Genomic DNA, 7,447 nt, shown 5'->3' on the forward strand with positions numbered 1-7,447 from the left:
AACTCCATTTTCAGCGCGAAGGAGATTTTTGTAGTATTTTATATGAACTTATGAAGAAACGATTTTTTATCTAACCTCATTTGTTGGGAAAAAAAATATGATTAAGCTAAGAGATATTGATACAAACGGATGTGCAAAGTATGGATGAAATTGAGATATTTGAGGATAAGTTGCGCCACGGATTTTTGACCGCACTATAAAAACTCACGGCAGGCTTGAGTGGCAGCCAGGACAGAGACAAGAGTGAAAATGGCGAAAGTTGTCATCTTGTATTTTTTATCTAAGGGAAACTTCGTATGAGAAGCGTAGGCCTTGGCTTTGTCTTCAGTCAGACTGGACCAAGACGTGGAGCGTGCCAGCTTATATTGAAATAATGGTCACCTGGGGCCTTTGTAGTAATGGGGTGTCAAAGTCTGCTGGTAGTATTGCAAATTAGCCATGAATATACAGAGTTAGTTATGAGTACGTTGATACATTTTTTCGAGTAACTGGGAAAGGCATTCGATGAAGACAATTTGAGCTGAGTATATGGACATAGGCCTACATAACATAAGCATGTTGTTATAAATACACAGCTTTACCACTTTTCAAAATCGTATCCTGGAATGTGCTGCGGTTGCTGAAACAATGTACCTGAATCTGAACACGAGGAAAGAAATAAGATTAAAAGTTGTAATATTTAATCCCCCCAAAAAAGTATTTTAGATAGTTCCTTAAGTTGGTGTTCAGAATAAATGGGCCGGAATGTAAATCAACCTCCCCATCATTCCCCCCCCCCCCCCCAACACACACACACACGCGCGCGCGCACACACACACACACACACACACACACACACACACACACACACACACACACACACACACACACACACACACTCACACAACAAGAAAAACAATTATTCCCTCTCTCTCTCTTTCTGTTGTTATGGATCACATTAACTAGTCATCAACTCGCTCTACAATAAGATGTGGGTTTTTTAAGGGTTTTTTTTTTTACGTAGAGGTTTTACGGCGCTCGCAACTGCATAAGGTCACATGAGCGCCAGAAGATTAGAGGTGTTACAAGAGAGTAACAAACATAAAAAAGAAGGAGTGGAGATAAGGACGATAGGTGTTTGATAGGAAAGAAGAAGCAAACCACACCAGAGCACCCGCCAACCACCCACATAAGATGTGAAATAAAAAACTCTGTTTTGCAAACTTACTGTTTGCATGCCTTTCTCTTTTGATTTTAGAAACAGTGCATAATAATAGGTTCTTGACCGACATTTGCTGTGAAGATTATGAAACCCACAAGATGAAATGTTAGATTTTTTAAATTTCTTTTTCATCCTTGTGCTATGGCTTCTGTAAGGATCAAGAATGTTTTTTAGTTTTAGTAGAGATTTTACGGCGCTCGCAACTGCATACGGTCATATGAACGCCAAGGAGTGGATGTCAACAGAGAAGTCCTGACGGGGAATCAGACTTACTCTACTCACCTCCCTAACTTCAACAGCATAAAGTCTGCTTCGACTACCAAGGCACCCCGGAAATAGAAGATCATAAGAGTGTGACAAACATACAAAAGAAGTAGAGGAAAAATGACAATAGTAAGGATTAGGAAAGAAAAAGCAGCAGTTCCCTGCTGTAGATCACGTACAGTTATGAGCGTGACATTGATCAGGCACAGTTATGAGCGTGACATTGATGAATCAGCCCATTTACAATTCTACTGTGCATGAACGAGAAATGTCCCCCCCTTTAGAAATGGCCTGAAGACACTTCAGTCAGTAGCATCGCCCCCAGGGGGGGGGGGGGGGTAAAAGTTTCAGTCTCCGCAAAACCCTTAACATCACAAGACGAGACAGGCAGAGAAATGAAGAAGTAAGAGCAGCTATCGGCATTGAGTCCTGCCTGCATTACATAGAAAGACAGAGAATAAAATGGTTTGGCCACCTGTTACGTATGTCACCAGGCCAACCAGCCTCGAGAGCCAACAAAACCAAGCACTAAGGCTATAAAGGAAGAGGAAGGCCACGCAAAAGGTGGATCGATGGTGTCAAGGAAACCCTGAGAAAACATAATATCACAACTGAAAGAGCTGCGGAGCTGGCCTACCATAGAAAACTGCATCACCCCTCGACGCATAACGACAACAGAGGATGAAAAAGTAAGTAAGTAAGATAAAAGTGTTAGCCAGAAGTAGTTTCATCTTCCTGTTAAATGTAAGCTGTATAAATAAAGTGAGCAAGTGTGTGTTTAATGCCCCTATCAACACTATCAGATGATCTAAGAGGCGGGACCTCCGAATTTAACATCCGTCACCAATAGGACCGAGCCAAACGGGTTGAGTTGAGAGCCCTAAAAACTCCAAAAAATTACTTGGGTTCAAGAATGCCTAGACTTGGATTTAAACCCAAGCCATCTGCTCCATAGTCCAGCACGATACCAACTGAGCTAACGTGCGTAGTGCCTGCATAGCTGTTTTAATTCATATTGTTCTATATAAACCAAGAGTGTATCTAGCGTGTGGGGTTTATGGAACCAGGGGCTCCCGTGGCATAGAGGTTAAGATGTTCGCCTCTCATTCAAAGGTTCCGGGTTCGAATCTGGGTAGCGACGGAAAATTTTTCTTCTCTAAATGTGTCTCCTTTTACCTCCTATCCTACTCTCCAACAATGTTCTGTTGTCTGCTTTCGTCTCCATTCTCTTCCCCCATCTCCTCACCTCCTTTCCCCCCTCCTCTAGGTGCTTGACTCTTTTTGCAGCCTTTCTACTGCTGCTTCTTGGCTCCTTTTTACTGCAGTCTTTCAGTCACACCCCTGATCTTCTGGTAGGAAAGACCTATACCTAGCCTTTCTCGGACAAGGGCTAAAAAATCTTGGAGGTCTCGTGTGCAAGTTGCGCACGTTAAAGATCCCTTGGTGATCTAAAATCGATAAGAGTAGGCTTCGGCTGCCATCCGGGCAAAATTCAAAATTTCCTACCAACTGAAAATGTTTGGTGTGACCCGCGCGCTCATTTGACCTTATGCAGTTGCGAGCGAGGTAAAACACTTACCGAAAAAAAATAGTTTATGGAACCGGCACCACACCAGAGCCCTCGCCAGCCACCCCCATTGTCTATCTATGTCACTACGGTGACAACTATACTGCTGGACAATGGGTGGTCATCTGGGACAGGTTCGACAGTAGGGCTTTCTATAACGACATTGTCGGGACCAGAAAAAATGTCGTTATAGAGAGTTGTCGTTATAGAGAGGCAACCAAAATAATTAAGTATGATATGATATATTAAGGAAAAAATTGGGATCTGGGCAGCATGTCGCTATACAGAGGATGTCGTTATATCGAAGGTCGTTATAGAGAGGCTGCACTGTAAATAATTTCAAATTTGTGGTCTGGTCATTTGTTTCCATTGGGATAATTATACAGCAGTCCTGGCAACAAATAATGTCAATAGAACTAAAAAAGAAAAGCCACAAAAAAAAAAATTCATAATTTGTTTTTATTTTTTCAGATTTATTCTGCTCATTGATTTAAAAAAGCAAACTCATCAAGTGAGAGGTAGAAAGATATCATCAGTCGATACCAACCTGCTAAAGAATAAAGGCAGAGCCTTAGTATAGACAGTGTGGGTTTTTAACACTATACAGCCCAACTTTTTCCGGGAGTAAGGTATTCAGAGTTTGCATATATATCATATCTATATCTTGCATCTAACTGAATAACCTGAAACGAGCTGTTATTGCTTCTCTATCACAACCTACTTCATCAAATACTTGAGATCAACTTGAACTGTACACCATGCACAAAACACAAGCTTCTGACTCAGTTTGGAATGTCTATGTTAAAGACTTAACTAAAACTCTGATCTATTTGTAAGAGAGGTATTGCACACACAAACGGTCCCTGATTCTTGAACACCATGTTGTATTGACGGTGGCAATTGCAAACCATGTAAGTCCGAAATTAGGTCAATTTTCATTTTCGCCAGAAAAGTTTTCTGGAAAACCCTCTTGCACCATGTCTTAATGTAGTGCAAGTTTACAAAGCGAAAATCACGAGATACAACATAGGCACAAAACTATGTATCCATTTGTGGCATGCTCGACACTAACACATTGTTTTTCTCGAAAGTAATAATTTCAGACTTGCACCGTTTGCTACTGTTACCGTCAATATAGAAGCTACAGCTTGCTAGTCTTTCTTTCTGCGCACATATATAAACGCAGAAAGTCAGTCTTTTCAAGATTTTTCAATACTCTGTCAATTTGAGTCCCACAGACAAAGATGACATCCGTAGAACATTTCACATTTAGGTTATGCTTGGGAGACTCTTCCTAACTAAATTGTCGTCAAGAACAAAAAGCAATGTGTAATGAGTACAGCAATAGAATCGTTTTAGCAAAACATCAAATTCGTTGAATTGTACAAAATCTGACTAGCTCAAAGCTTGGGTTTAAAACAGAAAAAGTTACGACAATAAGCCCAGAATTTTAGCAGCACCGGTTATGTCAACATGAAAAGGGAAGTGACACTGAAGCCAAACTAGACAAGATTGAAGAAAGGTAAAGGTACAAAGATAAAAGTTTTAAAGCAATGAACAGAAGAGAAAACACAACATACACCAATACTTCAGAAAGATATTCAAATACAGAAATGCAGAAATCAATTAGGACATGGATAATTCAGTACAGCAAGTCACTGTGATAAATGATGTGCACCTACATTTTCACTGTCAGTCTAGATCTATAATTTGACAACCCTTTCTACACTGGAGGGTTATCATTTAAGAGGCGGGCCTTCTGAATTTAATGTCCATTTCCGGTAGGACCGAATCAAAAGGTTTTAACCCTATCCATACACCTGAGGTCATTTTGTATCCCAATGGTTGTATTCTTCACATTTTAGAATACTTCTAGTGCAAAGATCTCTTTGAAACTCTCAGTATTTCTCAAAAAATCATTTTGACATAGTGCTATGCAAAGCGTACGGATTGGATTAACGAATAAATTTCCTCTTTGGAAAGTGGGGGCACAGAGTTCCCCACATCGTATGGAGAAGATAATAAAACATGACGTGCGGATAGGGTTAAGAGGAGGGCCCTCTGAATTTAATGTCCATTTTAGATAGGACTGAATCAAAAGGTTTTAAGAGGTTTAAAAAGTCCCCAATATTGTCATAAAGTTCAGAATACCCCATTGGGAACTCGAACAAGACCCATCCCTTCCATAGCCCAGCATGATATCAACGGAGCTGATGGTGTGCCCACTATGTACACTTCAGTAGACAAGTCATCGAATTAAAAGTGAAAAAGCCATTTGCACCAAGACTTATCTGGGAAGGACTTTCTCAACCTCAGGGTCAGAAGAGGGGGAGACATAACAGACCATGAATGATTTAAACTTTCTTGTTCTAAGATCGTATTACTTAGATCATAAAGCCCTTTTTTTGTTGATGTTTTTTTAGATGTGAATGCATATATAAATATGCTAATATAAAGCCAGTCATTACAAACATTTTATTATTGCACTGTCACATCCTCGGGGAAGCAAAACTCTGAGGTTTATGATGGTAAGACTAAGAGGAGCACTGATACAGTTGTGAGCCCGTTCTCCTGTACTGAGATTCAGATTTTTCAACTCACATTGCAAATGTAAACTTGGATCTTTTGCCAACTGTAGGAGTACTTTATAGCATCATATATGGAAACTGACAGAATATTCCTTTGTTTTAGTAACGAACGAGAGGCACATGGACACAAAAATGATCATTTAGTGCTTAGAAAAAGTCAGAAAGACAAGCAAATACAAAAAAGGGAAAGTAAAGAAGTCAGACCTGTGACGGACACCCTCCAACCACGCACAACACTATTCCTATGGAACCACAAAAGGCACATAAGAAAAAAGAAAGACAGATAAAGGGCAAAAGTTGTTAGATTACAATAACATTCAGAAAGGGTGATAGCTTCAAACTAAGTGGACCACAGCAGAATGTCATAACAATAAAGAAATATATTAGAGAGATGCACTCCACATCACTGGCAGAAGAAAATGTTCTTACGTATGTGTGTCATCATCATGAAATCAGGCTTACGTCTTAATGATGAAACTGAAAAAACTGGTACGTTTCTGACTGTTGAGCAAATTTTTATTGAAAGTGGATTTTTTGGCTCAACACCTTTGTATCCATTTCAAAATATATTTCTGTGAGAATTTTTATTGTAAAACGTTGGTAAAAAGTATAAAAAGGTAAATTTGCAGTTTCCAAGGACTCTCAAGCTTTGGAAGTTATAAAACTTTGCTTACCATTTTTTTCCCCTAATTTTACCTCAAACGCCAGAAAATCCCCACCTCCTTCACTCCCAAATATCTCAACTTCTATTCAAGGTAGATTGGTATTTTTTTTCATCAAAAGCAAGAACAATGAACAAGCTTTAAGATGATTCCAATAACTCCATCTACTGGTATGCTCTAAAATTGATGAGAGCCTGAAAACATTGCATTGTGACACATTCACATTGCTACAACACAACGTAAAAACTGAAAAAGTATATTCCTTATCTCTGGTGACACAAGAATTCCATAGAACTTTGAAAACAGTAAAACACAAATTCTGACTCCATGAAAGCTGATGGAGAATGGCATTTCCCAACACAAGATGAATACATTTTGACCAATACAAAGCTAGGATTTCGTAGGTTAAGACAATTTCATGCGACACCGGTGACATAGTTCTTTAGTTTTAGAATGTAAGTGCCGAAGATTAGAGGTGTTATTAGAGCGAAACATGAAAAGAAAAGATGGAGCAGAGATAGGAAAGATAAATGTTTGATAAAGGAAAGAGGGAGCAAACCACATCAGACAGAGCACCCTCCAAACATCCAAAGGATTTTGCTAGCTACGAGGATTTCTTTCAACACCAATGCTCATTGGAAACACAAAGTATTAGCCTCAGCATGGGGAAAAAAATCCTCTACTACAAATACAAGTCACAAAAGAAGTGATAAATTGTGTAAGTTGTTCATACATAAATTAAAAAGATCCTCTAAATGACAGAATCCAGTAAATCACAACACTTCACACAGGAAATTAAGAATCAAAATGAAGATCAAAATCATCATTTTTTAAATAGTAAAAGTATAAGAAATATCAATTTATACAAAAAGTGCATTTAGTACAAGAATTGTTAAAGCAAAGTCTCTTGAACACAGAAATAAGCCTTTAGTAAACATCAGTAAGTTACAAGGGACAAAATGTTATTTTAACTAATGCTGTGTGAAACACCCTGGACAAGAATAAGGTTGTTATACAACATTTGGTACTTTTTGTGGCAGAAGACGACATGTTGGAGGACTTTTGTTTTTCATCTGTGTGTGTGTGTGTGTGTGTGTGTGTGTGTGTGTGTGTGTGTGTGTGTGTGTGTGTGTGTGTGTGTGCGCGTATGCGCTTTTGTGTATGT

The sequence above is a fragment of the Aplysia californica genome, unplaced genomic scaffold (assembly GCF_000002075.1).
Source record: "Aplysia californica isolate F4 #8 unplaced genomic scaffold, AplCal3.0 scaffold00244, whole genome shotgun sequence".
NCBI classification, from domain to species: Eukaryota; Metazoa; Mollusca; class Gastropoda; order Aplysiida; family Aplysiidae; genus Aplysia; species Aplysia californica.